A 19,545-nucleotide genomic window follows, 5' to 3' on the forward strand; every position below is an offset into this window, starting at 1 on the left:
TGAATCGGGTGGCCTGCATCAGGATAGGCAGTGAGTGGCAATGTAAGATGGAGAAAAGCACCACTGGGTCGTCAGCAAGTGGAAGTCAGAGAACATGCAGTGCCAATATAGGATAGGTTTCTGAAAAACATCGCAGGATGGTGCGCAATATAAGGGTTTCTAACAGGCCATTCACTAGTAGGAATGAGAAGAACATCACGGGTGGTGTGAATCGGAGGGCCTGAATCAGGATAGGCAGTGAGTGGCAATGTAAGTTGGAGAAAAGCACCACGGCGTGGTCAGCATGCGGAGGTCAGGAAACATGCAGTGGCAATGTACGATATGTTTCTGAAAAACATAGCGGCGTGGTGTGCATTGTAAGTGTTTCTAACAGGCCATTCACTAGTAGGAATGAGAAGAACATCACGGGTGGTGTGAATCGGAGGGCCTGAATCAGGATAGGCAGTGAGTGGCAATGTAAGTTGGAGAAAAGCACCACGGCGTGGTCAGCATGCGGAGGTCAGGAAACATGCAGTGGCAATGTACGATATGTTTCTGAAAAACATCGCGGCGTGGTGTGCATTGCAAGTGTTTCTAACAGGCCATTCACTAGTAGGAGTGAGAAAAACATCATGGGGTGGTGTGAATCGGATGGCCTGAATCAGGATAGGCAGTGAGTGGCAATGTAAGATGGAGAAAAGCACCACTGGGTGGTCAGCATGTGGAAGTCAGGAAACATGCAGTGGCAATGTAGGACAGGTTTCTCTAAAACATCGCGGGGTGGTGCGCATTGTATGGGTTTCTTACAGGCAGTTCACTAGTAGGAGTGATAAAAACATCACGTGGTGGTGTGAATTGGAGGGCCTGAATTAGTATAGACAGTGAGTGGCAATGTAGCATGAAGAAAAGTACCACGGGGTGGTTCAGCGTGGGGAGGTCAGGACACATGCAGTGGCAATGTAGGATAGTTTTCAGAAAAACACCGCGGTGTGGTGCGCATTGTAAAGATTTGTAACAGGCCATTCACTAGTAGGAGTGAGAAAAACATCATGGGGTGGTGTGATACGGAGGGGCTGAATTAGGATAGGCAGTGAGTGACAATGTAGGATGGAGAAAAGCACCACAGGGTGGTCGGCATGGAGATGTCAGAACACATGCAGTGGCAATGCAGGATATGTTTCTGAAAATCATCGTGGGGTGGTGCGCTTTGTAAGGGTTTCTAACAGGCCATTCACGGCTAGGAGTGAGAAAAAAATCACGGTGTGGTGTGAGTCGGAGGACCTTAATTAGGATAGGCAGTGAGTGGTAATGTAGGATGGAGAAAAGCACCATGGGGTGGTCAACATGGGGAGGTCAGGAAACATGCAGTGGCAATGTAGGATATGTTTCTGAAAAACATCGCCGGGTGGTGAGCATTGTAAGGGGTTCTAACAGGACATTCACTAGTAGAAGTGAGAAAAACATCACGGGGTGGTGTGAATTGGAGGGCCTGATTTAGGATAGGCAGTGAGTGGCAATTTATGATGGAGAAAAGCACCACACGCTGGTTAGCATGGGGAGGTCAGGAAACATGCAGTGGCAATGTAGGACAGGTTTCTGAAAAACATCGCAGGGTGGTGCCCATTGTATGGGTTTCTAACAGGCCATTCACAAGTAGGATTGACAAAAACATCATGGGGTGGTGTGAATCGGACGGCCTGCATCAGGACAGGCAGTGATTGGCAATGTAGGATGTAGAAAAGCATCACTGGGTGATTAGAATATGGAAGTCAGGAAACATGCAGGACCAATGCAAGATGGGTTTCTGAAAAAAACCGCTTGGTGGTGCCCATTGAAAGGGTTTATAATAGGCCATTCACTAGTAGTAGTGAGAAAAACATCAAGGGGTGGTGTGAAACGGAGGGGCTTAATTAGAATAGGCAGTGAGAGGCAATGTAGAATGGAGAAAAGCACCACGGGGACTTGAGCATGGAGATGTCAGGAAACATGCAGTGGCAATGCAGGATATGTTTCTGAAAAACATCGCGGGGTGGTGCGCATTGTAAGGGTTTCTAACAGGCCATTCACTACTAGGAGTGAGAAAAACATCACGGGGTTGTGTGAATCAGAGGGCCTGAATTATATTAGGCAGTGAGTGGCAATGTAGGAAGGAGAAAAACACCACGGGGTGGTCAGCATGTGGAGGTCAGGAAACATGCAGTGGCAATGTAGGATAGGTTTCTGAAAATCATCGTGGGGTGGTTCGCATTTATGGGTTTCTAACAGGCCATTCACGAGTAGGGGTGAGAAAAACATCACGGGGTGCTGTGAATCGGATGCCTGCATCAGGATAGGCAGTGAGTGGCAATGTAAGATGGAGAAAAGCACCACTGGGTGGTCAGCTTGTGGAAGTCAGAGAACATGCAGTGCCAATCTAGGATAGGTTTCTGAAAAACATCGTGAGATGGTGCGCATTGTAAGGGTTTCTAACAGGCCATTCACTAGTAGGAGTGATAAGAACATCACCGCTGGTGTGAATCAGAGGACCTGAATCAGGACAGGCAGTGAGTGGCAATGTAGGATGGAGAAAAGTACCACAGGGTGATTAGGATATGGAAGTCAGGGAACATGCAGGGCCAATGTGAGATAGGTTTCTGAAAAAAATCGCGTGGTGGTGCCCATTGAAAAGTTTTCTAACAGGCCATTCACTAGTAGGAGTGAGAAAAACATCATGGGGTGTTGTGAATCGCAGGGGCAGAATTAGGATAGGCAGTGAATGGCAATGTAGGATGGAGAAAAGCACCACGGGGTGGTCAGCATGGAGATGTCAGAAAACATGCAGTGGCAATGTAGGATAGGTTTTTGAAAAACATCGCGGGGTGGTACGCATTGTACGGGTTTCTAACAGGCCATTCAATAGTAGGAGTGAGAAAAACATCACAGGGTGTTGTGAATCCGAGGGCCTGGATTAGGATAAGCAGTGAGTGGCAATGAAGTATGGAGAAAAGCACCATGGGGCGGTCCACATTTGGAGGTCAGGAAACTTGCAGTGGCAATGTAGGATAGGTTTCTGAAAACCATCGCGGGGTGGTGCACATTGTAAGGGTTTCTAACAGGCCATTCACTAGTAGGAGTGAGAAAGAAATCACGGGGTGGTGTGAATTGGAGGGACTTAGTTAGGATAGGCACATAGTGGCAGTGTAGGAGGAGAAAAGCACCATGGGGTGGTCAGCATGGCGAGGTCGGGAAATATGCAGTGGCAGGTAGGATATGTTTCTGAAAAACATCGCAGGGTTGTGCGCACTGTAAGAGTTTCTAACAGGCAACTCACTAGTAGGGGCGAGAAAAACATCACGGTGTGTTGTGAATCGGAGGAGCTGAATCAGGATAGGCAGTAAGTGGTAACGTAGGATGAAGAAAATCTCCAGGGGTGGTCAGCATGGGGAGGGCAGGAAACATGCAGTGGCAATGTAGGTTAGGTTTCTGAAAAACATCATGGGGTGGTGAGCATTGTAAGGTTTTGTAAAGGCGTTTCACTAGTAGGAGTGAGAAAAACATCACGGGGTGGTGTGAATCGGAAGGCCTGCATTATGATACGCAGTGAGTGGCAATGTAGCATAGAGAAAAGTACAACAGGGTGGTTCAGCATGGGCAGTTCAGGACACATGCAGTGTCAATGTAGGATAGGATTCTGAAAAACATCGCGGGGTGGTACGCATTGTAAGTGTTTCTAACAGGCCATTCACTAGTAGGAGTGAGAAAAACATCACGGGGTGGTGTGAATCGGAGGGCCTGGATTAGGATAAGCAGTTAGTGGCAATGTAGGATGGAGAACAGCACCACGGGGTGGTCAGCATGGACAGGTCAGGAAACATGCAGTGGCAATGTAGGATAGTTTTCTGAAAGACATCGTGGGGTGGTGCAAATTGTAAGTGTTTCTAACAGGCCATTCACAAGTAGGAGTGAGAAAAACATCACGGGGTGTTGTGAATCGGACGGCCTGAATCACCATAGGCAGTGAGTGGCAATGTAGTATGTAGAAAAGCACAACGGGGTGATTAGGATGTGGAAGTCAGGAAACATGCAGGGCCAATGTAACATAGGTTTCTAAAAAAATCACGTGGTGGTGCCTATTAAAAGGGTTTCTAACAGGCCATTCACTAGTAGGAGTGAGAAAAACATCATGGGGTGGGGTGAATCGGGGTTGCTGAATTAGGATAGGCAGTGAGTGGCAATGTAGGATGGAGAAAAGCACCACGGGGTGGTCTGCATGGAGATGTCAGAAAACATGCAGTGACAATGCAGGATATGTTTCTGAAAAACATCACGGGGTGGTGCGCATTGTAAGTGTTTCTAACAGGCCATTCATTTGTAAGAGTGAGAAAAACAACACGGGGTGGTGAGAATCGGTGGGCCTGAATCAGGATAGGCAGTGAGTGGCAATGTAGGATGGAGAAAAGGACCAAGGGTTGTGCATGGAGAGTTCAGGAAACATGCAGTGGCAATGTAGGATAGGTTTCTGAAAAACATCGCGGGGTGGTGCGCACTTATGGGTTTCTAACAGGCCATTCACGAGTAAGAGTGAGAAAAACATCACGGGGTGCTGTGAATCGGGTGGCCTGCATCAGGATAGGCAGTGAGTGGCAATGTAAGATGGAGAAAAGCACCACTGGGTCGTCAGCAAGTGGAAGTCAGAGAACATGCAGTGCCAATATAGGATAGGTTTCTGAAAAACATCGCAGGATGGTGGCAATATAAGGGTTTCTAACAGGCCATTCACTAGTAGGAATGAGAAGAACATCACGGGTGGTTTGAATCGGAGGGCCTGAATCAGGATAGGCAGTGAGTGGCAATGTAAGTTGGAGAAAAGCACCACGGCGTGGTCAGCATGCGGAGGTCAGGAAACATGCAGTGGCAATGTACGATATGTTTCTGAAAAACATCGCGGCGTGGTGTGCATTGTAAGTGTTTCTAACAGGCCATTCACTAGTAGGAGTGAGAAAAACATCATGGGGTGGTGTGAATCGGATGGCCTGAATCAGGATAGGCAGTGAGTGGCAATGTAAGATGGAGAAAAGCACCACTGGGTGGTCAGCATGTGGAAGTCAGGAAACATGCAGTGGCAATGTAGGACAGGTTTCTCTAAAACATCGCGGGGTGGTGCGCATTGTATGGGTTTCTTACAGGCCATTCACTAGTAGGAGTGAGAAAAACATCACGTGGTGGTGTGAATTGGAGGGCCTGAATTAGTATAGACAGTGAGTGGCAAATGTAGCATGAAGAAAAGTACCACGGGGTGGTTCAGCGTGGGGAGGTCAGGACACATGCAGTGGCAATGTAGGATAGTTTTCAGAAAAACACCGCGGTGTGGTGCGCATTGTAAAGATTTGTAACAGGCCATTCACTAGTAGGAGTGAGAAAAACATCATGGGGTGGTGTGATACGGAGGGGCTGAATTAGGATAGGCAGTGAGTGACAATGTAGGATGGAGAAAAGCACCACAGGGTGGTCGGCATGGAGATGTCAGAAAACATGCAGTGGCAATGCAGAATATGTTTCTGAAAATCATCGTGGGGTGGTGCGCTTTGTAAGGGTTTCTAACAGGCCATTCACGGCTAGGAGTGAGAAAAAAATCACGGTGTGGTGTGAGTCGGAGGACCTTAATTAGGAAAGTCAGTGAGTGGTAATGTAGGATGGAGAAAAGCACCATGGTGTGGTCAACATGGGGAGGTCAGGAAACATGCAGTGGCAATGTAGGATATGTTTCTGAAAAACATCGCCGGGTGGTGCGCATTGTAAGGGGTTCTAACAGGACATTCACTAGTAGAAGTGAGAAAAACATCACGGGGTGGTGTGAATTGGAGGGCCTGATTTAGGATAGGCAGTGAGTGGCAATTTATGATGGAGAAAAGCACCACACGCTGGTTAGCATGGGGAGGTCAGGAAACATGCAGTGGCAATGTAGGACAGGTTTCTGAAAAACATCGCAGGGTGGTGCCCATTGTATGGGTTTCTAACAGGCCATTCACAAGTAGGATTGACAAAAACATCATGGGGTGGTGTGAATCGGACGGCCTGCATCAGGACAGGCAGTGATTGGCAATGTAGGATGTAGAAAAGCATCACTGGGTGATTAGAATGTGGAAGTCAGGAAACATGAAGGACCAATGCAAGATGGGTTTCTGAAAAAAACCGCTTGGTGGTGCCCATTGAAAGGGTTTATAACAGGCCATTCACTAGTAGTAGTGAGAAAAACATCAAGGGGTGGTGTGAAACGGAGGGGCTTAATTAGAATAGGCAGTGAGAGGCAATGTAGAATGGAGAAAAGCACCACGGGGACTTGAGCATGGAGATGTCAGGAAACATGCAGTGGCAATGCAGGATATGTTTCTGAACAACATCGCGGGGTGGTGCGCATTGTAAGGGTTTCTAACAGGCCATTCACTAGTAGGAGTGAGAAAAACATCACGGGGTTGTGTGAATCAGAGGGCCTGAATTATATTAGGCAGTGAGTGGCAATGTAGGAAGGAGAAAAACACCACGGGGTGGTCAGCATGTGAAGGTCAGGAAACATGCAGTGGCAATATAGGATAGGTTTCTGAAAATCATCGTGGGGTGGTTCGCATTTATGGGTTTCTAACAGGCCATTCACGAGTAGGGGTGAGAAAAACATCACGGGGTGCTGTGAATCGGATGCCTGCATCAGGATAGGCAGTGAGTGGCAATGTAAGATGGAGAAAAGCACCACTGGGTGGTCAGCTTGTGGAAGTCAGAGAACATGCAGTGCCAATCTAGGATAGGTTTCTGAAAAACATCGTGAGATGGTGCGCATTGTAAGGGTTTCTAACAGGCCATTCACTAGTAGGAGTGATAAGAACATCACCGCTGGTGTGAATCAGAGGACCTGAATCAGGACAGGCAGTGAGTGGCAAAGTAGGATGGAGAAAAGTACCACAGGGTGATTAGGATATGGAAGTCAGGGAACATGCAGGGCCAATGTGAGATAGGTTTCTGAAAAAAATCGCGTGGTGGTGCCCATTGAAAAGTTTTCTAACAGGTCATTCACTAGTAGGAGTGAGAAAAACATCATGGGGTGTTGTGAATCGCAGGGGCAGAATTAGGATAGGCAGTGAATGGCAATGTAGGATGGAGAAAAGCACCACGGGGTGGTCAGCATGGAGATGTCAGAAAACATGCAGTGGCAATGTAGGATAGGTTTTTGAAAAACATCGCGGGGTGGTACGCATTGTACAGGTTTCTAACAGGCCATTCAATAGTAGGAGTGAGAAAAACATCACAGGGTGTTGTGAATCCGAGGGCCTGGATTAGGATAAGCAGTGAGTGGCAATGAAGTATGGAGAAAAGCACCATGGGGCGGTCCACATTTGGAGGTCAGGAAACTTGCAGTGGCAATGTAGGATAGGTTTCTGAAAACCATCGCGGGGTGGTGCACATTGTAAGGGTTTCTAACAGGCCATTCACTAGTAGGAGTGAGAAAGAAATCACGGGGTGGTGTGAATTGGAGGGACTTAGTTAGGATAGGCACGTAGTGGCAGTGTAGGAGGAGAAAAGCACCATGGGGTGGTCAGCATGGCGAGGTCTGGAAATATGCAGTGGCAGGTAGGATATGTTTCTGAAAAACATCGCAGGGTTGTGCGCACTGTAAGAGTTTCTAACAGGCAACTCACTAGTAGGGGCGAGAAAAACATCACGGTGTGTTGTGAATCGGAGGAGCTGAATCAGGATAGGCAGTAAGTGGTAACGTACGATGAAGAAAATCTCCAGGGGTGGTCAGCATGGGGAGGGCAGGAAACATGCAGTGGCAATGTAGGTTAGGTTTCTGAAAAACATCATGGGGTGGTGAGCATTGTAAGGTTTTGTAAAGGCGTTTCACTAGTAGGAGTGAGAAAAACATCACGGGGTGGTGTGAATCGGAAGGCCTGCATTATGATACGCAGTGAGTGGCAATGTAGCATAGAGAAAAGTACAACAGGGTGGTTCAGCATGGGCAGTTCAGGACACATGCAGTGTCAATGTAGGATAGGATTCTGAAAAACATCGCGGGGTGGTACGCATTGTAAGTGTTTCTAACAGGCCATTCACTAGTAGGAGTGAGAAAAACATCACGGGGTGGTGTGAATCGGAGGGCCTGGATTAGGATAAGCAGTTAGTGGCAATGTAGGATGGAGAACAGCACCACGGGGTGGTCAGCATGGACAGGTCAGGAAACATGCAGTGGCAATGTAGGATAGTTTTCTGAAAGACATCGTGGGGTGGTGCAAATTGTAAGTGTTTCTAACAGGCCATTCACAAGTAGGAGTGAGAAAAACATCACGGGGTGTTGTGAATCGGACGGCCTGAATCACCATAGGCAGTGAGTGGCAATGTAGTATGTAGAAAAGCACCACGGGGTGATTAGGATGTGGAAGTCAGGAAACATGCAGGGCCAATGTAACATAGGTTTCTGAAAAAATCACGTGGTGGTGCCTATTAAAAGGGTTTCTAACAGGCCATTCACTAGTAGGAGTGAGAAAAACATCATGGGGTGGTGTGAATCGGGGTTGCTGAATTAGGATAGGCAGTGAGTGGCAATGTAGGATGGAGAAAAGCACCACGGGGTGGTCTGCATGGAGATGTCAGAAAACATGCAGTGACAATGCAGGATATGTTTCTGAAAAACATCACGGGGTGGTGCGCATTGTAAGGGTTTCTAACAGGCCATTCACTAGTAGGAGTGAGAAAAACATCACGGGGTTGTGTGAATCGGAGGGCCTGAATTATATTAGGAAGTGAGTGGCAATGTAGGAAGGAGAAAAGCACCACGGGGTGGTCAGCATGGGGAGGTCAGGAAACATGCAGTGGCAATGTAGGATAGGTTTCTGATAAACATCGGGGGGTAGTACGCACTGTACGGTTTTCTAACAGGCCAATCACTAGTAGGAGTGAGAAAAACACAACGGGGTTGTGTGAATCGGAGGGCCTGAATTAGAATAGTCAGTGAGTGGCAAAGTAGGATAGAGAAAAGCACCACGGGGTGGTCAGCATGGGGAGGTCAGGAAACATGCAGTGGCAATGTAGGATATGTTTTTGAAAAACATCGCGGCGTGGTGCGTATTGTAAGTGTTTCTAACAGGCCATTCATTTGTAGGAGTGAGAAAAACATCACGGGGTGGTGAGAATCGGTGGGCCTGAATCAGGATAGGCAGTGAGTGGCAATGTAGGATGGAGAAAAGGACCAAGGGTTGTGCATGGAGAGTTCAGGAAACATGCAGTGGCAATGTAGGATAGGTTTCTGAAAAACATCGCGGGGTGGTGCGCACTTATGGGTTTCTAACAGGCCATTCACGAGTAAGAGTGAGAAAAACATCACGGGGTGCTGTGAATCGGGTGGCCTGCATCAGGATAGGCAGTGAGTGGCAATGTAAGATGGAGAAAAGCACCACTGGGTCGTCAGCAAGTGGAAGTCAGAGAACATGCAGTGCCAATATAGGATAGGTTTCTGAAAAACATCGCAGGATGGTGCGCAATATAAGGGTTTCTAACAGGCCATTCACTAGTAGGAGTGAGAAGAACATCACGGGTGGTGTGAATCGGAGGGCCTGAATCAGGATAGTCAGGGAGTGGCAATGTAAGTTGGAGAAAAGCACCACGGCGTGGTCAGCATGCGGAGGTCAGGAAACATGCAGTGGCAATGTACGATATGTTTCTGAAAAACATAGCGGCGTGGTGTGCATTGCAAGTGTTTCTAACAGGCCATTCACTAGTAGGAGTGAGAAAAACATCATGGGGTGGTGTGAATCGGATGGCCTGAATCAGGATAGGCAGTGAGTGGCAATGTAAGATGGAGAAAAGCACCACTGGGTGGTCAGCATGTGGAAGTCAGGAAACATGCAGTGGCAATGTAGGACAGGTTTCTCTAAAACATCGCGGGGTGGTGCGCATTGTATGGGTTTCTTACAGGCCATTCACTAGTAGGAGTGAGAAAAACATCACGTGGTGGTGTGAATTGGAGGGCCTGAATTAGTATAGACAGTGAGTGGCAAATGTAGCATGAAGAAAAGTATCACGGGGTGGTTCAGCGTGGGGAGGTCAGGACACATGCAGTGGCAATGTAGGATAGTTTTCAGAAAAACACCGCGGTGTGGTGCGCATTGTAAAGATTTGTAACAGGCCATTCACTAGTAGGAGTGAGAAAAACATCATGGGGTGGTGTGATACGGAGGGGCTGAATTAGGATAGGCAGTGAGTGACAATGTAGGATGGAGAAAAGCACCACAGGGTGGTCGGCATGGAGATGTCAGAAAACATGCAGTGGCAATGCAGAATATGTTTCTGAAAATCATCGTGGGGTGGTGCGCTTTGTAAGGGTTTCTAACAGGCCATTCACGGCTAGGAGTGAGAAAAAAATCACGGTGTGGTGTGAGTCGGAGGACCTTAATTAGGATAGACAGTGAGTGGTAATGTAGGATGGAGAAAAGCACCATGGTGTGGTCAACATGGGGAGGTCAGGAAACATGCAGTGGCAATGTAGGATATGTTTCTGAAAAACATCGCCGGGTGGTGCGCATTGTAAGGGGTTCTAACAGGACATTCACTAGTAGAAGTGAGAAAAACATCACGGGGTGGTGTGAATTGGAGGGCCTGATTTAGGATAGGCAGTGAGTGGCAATTTATGATGGAGAAAAGCACCACACGCTGGTTAGCATGGGGAGGTCAGGAAACATGCAGTGGCAATGTAGGACAGGTTTCTGAAAAACATCGCAGGGTGGTGCCCATTGTATGGGTTTCTAACAGGCCATTCACAAGTAGGATTGACAAAAACATCATGGGGTGGTGTGAATCGGACGGCCTGCATCAGGACAGGCAGTGATTGGCAATGTAGGATGTAGAAAAGCATCACTGGGTGATTAGAATGTGGAAGTCAGGAAACATGAAGGACCAATGCAAGATGGGTTTCTGAAAAAAACCGCTTGGTGGTGCCCATTGAAAGGGTTTATAACAGGCCATTCACTAGTAGTAGTGAGAAAAACATCAAGGGGTGGTGTGAAACGGAGGGGCTTAATTAGAATAGGCAGTGAGAGGCAATGTAGAATGGAGAAAAGCACCACGGGGACTTGAGCATGGAGATGTCAGGAAACATGCAGTGGCAATGCAGGATATGTTTCTGAACAACATCGCGGGGTGGTGCGCATTGTAAGGGTTTCTAACAGGCCATTCACTAGTAGGAGTGAGAAAAACATCACGGGGTTGTGTGAATCAGAGGGCCTGAATTATATTAGGCAGTGAGTGGCAATGTAGGAAGGAGAAAAACACCACGGGGTGGTCAGCATGTGAAGGTCAGGAAACATGCAGTGGCAATGTAGGATAGGTTTCTGAAAATCATCGTGGGGTGGTTCGCATTTATGGGTTTCTAACAGGCCATTCACGAGTAGGGGTGAGAAAAACATCACGGGGTGCTGTGAATCGGATGCCTGCATCAGGATAGGCAGTGAGTGGCAATGTAAGATGGAGAAAAGCACCACTGGGTGGTCAGCTTGTGGAAGTCAGAGAACATGCAGTGCCAATCTAGGATAGGTTTCTGAAAAACATCGTGAGATGGTGCGCATTGTAAGGGTTTCTAACAGGCCATTCACTAGTAGGAGTGATAAGAACATCACCGCTGGTGTGAATCAGAGGACCTGAATCAGGACAGGCAGTGAGTGGCAAAGTAGGATGGAGAAAAGTACCACAGGGTGATTAGGATATGGAAGTCAGGGAACATGCAGGGCCAATGTGAGATAGGTTTCTGAAAAAAATCGCGTGGTGGTGCCCATTGAAATGTTTTCTAACAGGTCATTCACTAGTAGGAGTGAGAAAAACATCATGGGGTGTTGTGAATCGCAGGGGCAGAATTAGGATAGGCAGTGAATGGCAATGTAGGATGGAGAAAAGCACCACGGGGTGGTCAGGATGGAGATGTCAGAAAACATGCAGTGGCAATGTAGGATAGGTTTTTGAAAAACATCGCGGGGTGGTACGCATTGTACGGGTTTCTAACAGGCCATTCAATAGTAGGAGTGAGAAAATCATCACAGGGTGTTGTGAATCCGAGGGCCTGGATTAGGATAAGCAGTGAGTGGCAATGAAGTATGGAGAAAAGCACCATGGGGCGGTCCACATTTGGAGGTCAGGAAACTTGCAGTGGCAATGTAGGATAGGTTTCTGAAAACCATCGCGGGGTGGTGCACATTGTAAGGGTTTCTAACAGGCCATTCACTAGTAGGAGTGAGAAAGAAATCACGGGGTGGTGTGAATTGGAGGGACTTAGTTAGGATAGGCACGTAGTGGCAGTGTAGGAGGAGAAAAGCACCATGGGGTGGTCAGCATGGCGAGGTCTGGAAATATGCAGTGGCAGGTAGGATATGTTTCTGAAAAACATCGCAGGGTTGTGCGCACTGTAAGAGTTTCTAACAGGCAACTCACTAGTAGGGGCGAGAAAAACATCACGGTGTGTTGTGAATCGGAGGAGCTGAATCAGGATAGGCAGTAAGTGGAAACGTACGATGAAGAAAATCTCCAGGGGTGGTCAGCATGGGGAGGGCAGGAAACATGCAGTGGCAATGTAGGTTAGGTTTCTGAAAAACATCATGGGGTGGTGAGCATTGTAAGGTTTTGTAAAGGCGTTTCACTAGTAGGAGTGAGAAAAACATCACGGGGTGGTGTGAATCGGAAGGCCTGCATTATGATACGCAGTGAGTGGCAATGTAGCATAGAGAAAAGTACAACAGGGTGGTTCAGCATGGGCAGTTCAGGACACATGCAGTGTCAATGTAGGATAGGATTCTGAAAAACATCGCGGGGTGGTACGCATTGTAAGTGTTTCTAACAGGCCATTCACTAGTAGGAGTGAGAAAAACATCACGGGGTGGTGTGAATCGGAGGGCCTGGATTAGGATAAGCAGTTAGTGGCAATGTAGGATGGAGAACAGCACCACGGGGTGGTCAGCATGGACAGGTCAGGAAACATGCAGTGGCAATGTAGGATAGTTTTCTGAAAGACATCGTGGGGTGGTGCAAATTGTAAGTGTTTCTAACAGGCCATTCACAAGTAGGAGTGAGAAAAACATCACGGGGTGTTGTGAATCGGACGGCCTGAATCACCATAGGCAGTGAGTGGCAATGTAGTATGTAGAAAAGCACCACGGGGTGATTAGGATGTGGAAGTCAGGAAACATGCAGGGCCAATGTAACATAGGTTTCTGAAAAAATCACGTGGTGGTGCCTATTAAAAGGGTTTCTAACAGGCCATTCACTAGTAGGAGTGAGAAAAACATCATGGGGTGGTGTGAATCGGGGTTGCTGAATTAGGATAGGCAGTGAGTGGCAATGTAGGATGGAGAAAAGCACCACGGGGTGGTCTGCATGGAGATGTCAGAAAACATGCAGTGACAATGCAGGATATGTTTCTGAAAAACATCACGGGGTGGTGCGCATTGTAAGGGTTTCTAACAGGCCATTCACTAGTAGGAGTGAGAAAAACATCACGGGGTTGTGTGAATCGGAGGGCCTGAATTATATTAGGAAGTGAGTGGCAATGTAGGAAGGAGAAAAGCACCACGGGGTGGTCAGCATGGGGAGGTCAGGAAAAATGCAGTGGCAATGTAGGATAGGTTTCTGATAAACATCGGGGGGTAGTACGCACTGTACGGTTTTCTAACAGGCCAATCACTAGTAGGAGTGAGAAAAACACAACGGGGTTGTGTGAATCGGAGGGCCTGAATTAGAATAGTCAGTGAGTGGCAAAGTAGGATAGAGAAAAGCACCACGGGGTGGTCAGCATGGGGAGGTCAGGAAACATGCAGTGGCAATGTAGGATATGTTTTTGAAAAACATCGCGGCGTGGTGCGTATTGTAAGTGTTTCTAACAGGCCATTCATTTGTAGGAGTGAGAAAAACATCACGGGGTGGTGAGAATCGGTGGGCCTGAATCAGGATAGGCAGTGAGTGGCAATGTAGGATGGAGAAAAGGACCAAGGGTTGTGCATGGAGAGTTCAGGAAACATGCAGTGGCAATGTAGGATAGGTTTCTGAAAAACATCGCGGGGTGGTGCGCACTTATGGGTTTCTAACAGGCCATTCACGAGTAAGAGTGAGAAAAACATCACGGGGTGCTGTGAATCGGGTGGCCTGCATCAGGATAGGCAGTGAGTGGCAATGTAAGATGGAGAAAAGCACCACTGGGTCGTCAGCAAGTGGAAGTCAGAGAACATGCAGTGCCAATATAGGATAGGTTTCTGAAAAACATCGCAGGATGGTGCGCAATATAAGGGTTTCTAACAGGCCATTCACTAGTAGGAGTGAGAAGAACATCACGGGTGGTGTGAATCGGAGGGCCTGAATCAGGATAGTCAGGGAGTGGCAATGTAAGTTGGAGAAAAGCACCACGGCGTGGTCAGCATGCGGAGGTCAGGAAACATGCAGTGGCAATGTACGATATGTTTCTGAAAAACATAGCGGCGTGGTGTGCATTGTAAGTGTTTCTAAGAGGCCATTCACTAGTAGGAGTGAGAAAAACATCATGGGGTGGTGTGAATCGGATGGCCTGAATCAGGATAGGCAGTGAGTGGCAATGTAAGATGGAGAAAAGCACCACTGGGTGGTCAGCATGTGGAAGTCAGGAAACATGCAGTGGCAATGTAGGACAGGTTTCTCTAAAACATCGCGGGGTGGTGCGCATTGTATGGGTTTCTTACAGGCCATTCACTAGTAGGAGTGAGTAAAACATCACAGGGTGGTGTGAATTGGAGGGCCTGATTTAGGATAGGCAGTGAGTGGCAATTTATGATGGAGAAGAGCACCACACGCTGGTTAGCATGGGGAGGTCAGGAAACATGCAGTGGCAATGTAGGACAGGTTTCTGAAAAACATCGCAGGGTGGTGCCCATTGTATGGGTTTCTAACAGGCCATTCACAAGTAGGATTGACAAAAACATCATGGGGTGGTGTGAATCGGACGGCCTGCATCAGGACAGGCAGTGAGTGGCAATGTAGGATGTAGAAAAGCATCACTGGGTGATTAGAATGTGGAAGTCAGGAAACATGCAGGACCAATGCAAGATGGGTTTCTGAAAAAAACCGCTTGGTGGTGCCCATTGAAAGGGTTTATAACAGGCCATTCACTAGTAGTAGTGAGAAAAACATCAAGGGGTGGTGTGAAACGGAGGGGCTTAATTAGAATAGGCAGTGAGAGGCAATGTAGAATGGAGAAAAGCACCACGGGGACTTGAGCATGGAGATGTCAGGAAACATGCAGTGGCAATGCAGGATATGTTTCTGAAAATCATCGCGGGGTGGTGTGCATTGTAAGGGTTTCTAACAGGCCATTCACTAGTAGGAGTGAGAAAAACATCACGGGGCTGTGTGAATCAGAGGGCCTGAATTATATTAGGCAGTGAGTGGCAATGTAGGAAGGAGAAAAACACCACGGGGTGGTCAGCATGTGGAGGTCAGGAAACATGCAGTGGCAATGTAGGATAGGTTTCTGAAAATCATCGTGGGGTGGTTCGCATTTATGGGTTTCTAACAGGCCATTCACGAGTAGGGGTGAGAAAAACATCACGGGGTGCTGTGAATCGGATGCCTGCATCAGGATAGGCAGTGAGTGGCAATGTAAGATGGAGAAAAGCACCACTGGGTGGTCAGCTTGTGGAAGTCAGAGAACATGCAGTGCCAATCTAGGATAGGTTTCTGAAAAACATCGTGAGATGGTGCGCATTGTAAGGGTTTCTAACAGGCCATTCACTAGTAGGAGTGATAAGAACATCACCGCTGGTGTGAATCAGAGGACCTGAATCAGGACAGGCAGTGAGTGGCAATGTAGGATGGAGAAAAGTACCACAGGGTGATTAGGATATGGAAGTCAGGGAACATGCAGGGCCAATGTGAGATAGGTTTCTGAAAAAAATCGCGTGGTGGTGCCCATTGAAAAGTTTTCTAACAGGCCATTCACTAGTAGGAGTGAGAAAAACATCATGGGGTGTTGTGAATCGCAGGGGCAGAATTAGGATAGGCAGTGAATGGCAATGTAGGATGGAGAAAAGCACCACGGGGTGGTCAGCATGGGGATGTCAGAAAACATGCAGTGGCAATGTAGGATAGGTTTTTGAAAAACATCGCGGGGTGGTACGCATTGTACGGGTTTCTAACAGGCCATTCAATAGTAGGAGTGAGAAAAACATCACAGGGTGTTGTGAATCCGAGGGCCTGGATTAGGATAAGCAGTGAGTGGCAATGAAGTATGGAGAAAAGCACCATGGGGCGGTCCACATTTGGAGGTCAGGAAACTTGCAGTGGCAATGTAGGATAGGTTTCTGAAAACCATCGCGGGGTGGTGCACATTGTAAGGGTTTCTAACAGGCCATTCACTAGTAGGAGTGAGAAAGAAATCACGGGGTGGTGTGAATTGGAGGGACTTAGTTAGGATAGGCACGTAGTGGCAGTGTAGGAGGAGAAAAGCACCATGGGGTGGTCAGCATGGCGAGGTCTGGAAATATGCAGTGGCAGGTAGGATATGTTTCTGAAAAACATCGCAGGGTTGTGCGCACTGTAAGAGTTTCTAACAGGCAACTCACTAGTAGGGGCGAGAAAAACATCACGGTGTGTTGTGAATCGGAGGAGCTGAATCAGGATAGGCAGTAAGTGGTAACGTACGATGAAGAAAATCTCCAGGGGTGGTCAGCATGGGGAGGGCAGGAAACATGCAGTGGCAATGTAGGTTAGGTTTCTGAAAAACATCATGGGGTGGTGAGCATTGTAAGGTTTTGTAAAGGCGTTTCACTAGTAGGAGTGAGAAAAACATCACGGGGTGGTGTGAATCGGAAGGCCTGCATTATGATACGCAGTGAGTGGCAATGTAGCATAGAGAAAAGTACAACAGGGTGGTTCAGCATGGGCAGTTCAGGACACATGCAGTGTCAATGTAGGATAGGATTCTGAAAAACATCGCGGGGTGGTACGCATTGTAAGTGTTTCTAACAGGCCATTCACTAGTAGGAGTGAGAAAAACATCACGGGGTGGTGTGAATCGGAGGGCCTGGATTAGGATAAGCAGTTAGTGGCAATGTAGGATGGAGAACAGCACCACGGGGTGGTCAGCATGGACAGGTCAGGAAACATGCAGTGGCAATGTAGGATAGTTTTCTGAAAGACATCGTGGGGTGGTGCAAATTGTAAGTGTTTCTAACAGGCCATTCACAAGTAGGAGTGAGAAAAACATCACGGGGTGTTGTGAATCGGACGGCCTGAATCACCATAGGCAGTGAGTGGCAATGTAGTATGTAGAAAAGCACAACGGGGTGATTAGGATGTGGAAGTCAGGAAACATGCAGGGCCAATGTAACATAGGTTTCTGAAAAAATCACGTGGTGGTGCCTATTAAAAGGGTTTCTAACAGGCCATTCACTAGTAGGAGTGAGAAAAGCATCATGGGGTGGTGTGAATCGGGGTTGCTGAATTAGGATAGGCAGTGAGTGGCAATGTAAGTTGGAGAAAAGCACCACGGCGTGGTCAGCATGCGGAGGTCAGGAAACATGCAGTGGCAATGTACGATATGTTTCTGAAAAACATAGCGGCGTGGTGTGCATTGTAAGTGTTTCTAACAGGCCATTCACTAGTAGGAGTGAGAAAAACATCATGGGGTGGTGTGAATCGGATGGCCTGAATCAGGATAGGCAGTGAGTGGCAATGTAAGATGGAGAAAAGCACCACTGGGTGGTCAGCATGTGGAAGTCAGGAAACATGCAGTGGCAATGTAGGACAGGTTTCTCTAAAACATCGCGGGGTGGTGCGCATTGTATGGGTTTCTTACAGGCCATTCACTAGTAGGAGTGAGAAAAACATCACGTGGTGGTGTGAATTGGAGGGCCTGAATTAGTATAGACAGTGAGTGGCAAATGTAGCATGAAGAAAAGTACCACGGGGTGGTTCAGCGTGGGGAGGTCAGGACACATGCAGTGGCAATGTAGGATAGTTTTCAGAAAAACACCGCGGTGTGGTGCGCATTGTAAAGATTTGTAACAGGCCATTCACTAGTAGGAGTGAGAAAAACATCATGGGGTGGTGTGATACGGAGGGGCTGAATTAGGATAGGCAGTGAGTGACAATGTAGGATGGAGAAAAGCACCACAGGGTGGTCGGCATGGAGATGTCAGAAAACATGCAGAGGCAATGCAGGATATGTTTCTGAAAATCATCGTGGGGTGGTGCGCTTTGTAAGGGTTTCTAACAGGCCATTCACGGCTAGGAGTGAGAAAAAAATCACGGTGTGGTGTGAGTCGGAGGACCTTAATTAGGATAGGCAGTGAGTGGTAATGTAGGATGGAGAAAAGCACCATGGTGTGGTCAACATGGGGAGGTCAGGAAACATGCAGTGGCAATGTAGGATATGTTTCTGAAAAACATCGCCGGGTGGTGCGCATTGTAAGGGGTTCTAACAGGACATTCACTAGTAGAAGTGAGAAAAACATCACGGGGTGGTGTGAATTGGAGGGCCTGATTTAGGATAGGCAGTGAGTGGCAATTTATGATGGAGAAAAGCACCACACGCTGGTTAGCATGGGGAGGTCAGGAAACATGCAGTGGCAATGTAGGACAGGTTTCTGAAAAACATCGCAGGGTGGTGCCCATTGTATGGGTTTCTAACAGGCCATTCACAAGTAGGATTGACAAAAACATCATGGGGTGGTGTGAATCGGACGGCCTGCATCAGGACAGGCAGTGATTGGCAATGTAGGATGTAGAAAAGCATCACTGGGTGATTAGAATGTGGAAGTCAGGAAACATGAAGGACCAATGCAAGATGGGTTTCTGAAAAAAACCGCTTGGTGGTGCCCATTGAAAGGGTTTATAACAGGCCATTCACTAGTAGTAGTGAGAAAAACATCAAGGGGTGGTGTGAAACGGAGGGGCTTAATTAGAATAGGCAGTGAGAGGCAATGTAGAATGGAGAAAAGCACCACGGGGACTTGAGCATGGAGATGTCAGGAAACATGCAGTGGCAATGCAGGATATGTTTCTGAACAACATCGCGGGGTGGTGCGCATTGTAAGGGTTTCTAACAGGCCATTCACTAGTAGGAGTGAGAAAAACATCACGGGGTTGTGTGAATCAGAGGGCCTGAATTATATTAGGCAGTGAGTGGCAATGTAGGAAGGAGAAAAACACCACGGGGTGGTCAGCATGTGGAGGTCAGGAAACATGCAGTGGCAATGTAGGATAGGTTTCTGAAAATCATCGTGGGGTGGTTCGCATTTATGGGTTTCTAACAGGCCATTCACGAGTAGGGGTGAGAAAAACATCACGGGGTGCTGTGAATCGGATGCCTGCATCAGGATAGGCAGTGAGTGGCAATGTAAGATGGAGAAAAGCACCACTGGGTGGTCAGCTTGTGGAAGTCAGAGAACATGCAGTGCCAATCTAGGATAGGTTTCTGAAAAACATCGTGAGATGGTGCGCATTGTAAGGGTTTCTAACAGGCCATTCACTAGTAGGAGTGATAAGAACATCACCGCTGGTGTGAATCAGAGGACCTGAATCAGGACAGGCAGTGAG

The sequence above is a fragment of the Cavia porcellus genome, unplaced genomic scaffold (genome assembly GCF_034190915.1).
Source record: "Cavia porcellus strain 051 isolate PalLab524CR breed Dunkin Hartley unplaced genomic scaffold, mCavPor4.1 scaffold_43, whole genome shotgun sequence".
Taxonomy (NCBI): Eukaryota; Metazoa; Chordata; class Mammalia; order Rodentia; family Caviidae; genus Cavia; species Cavia porcellus.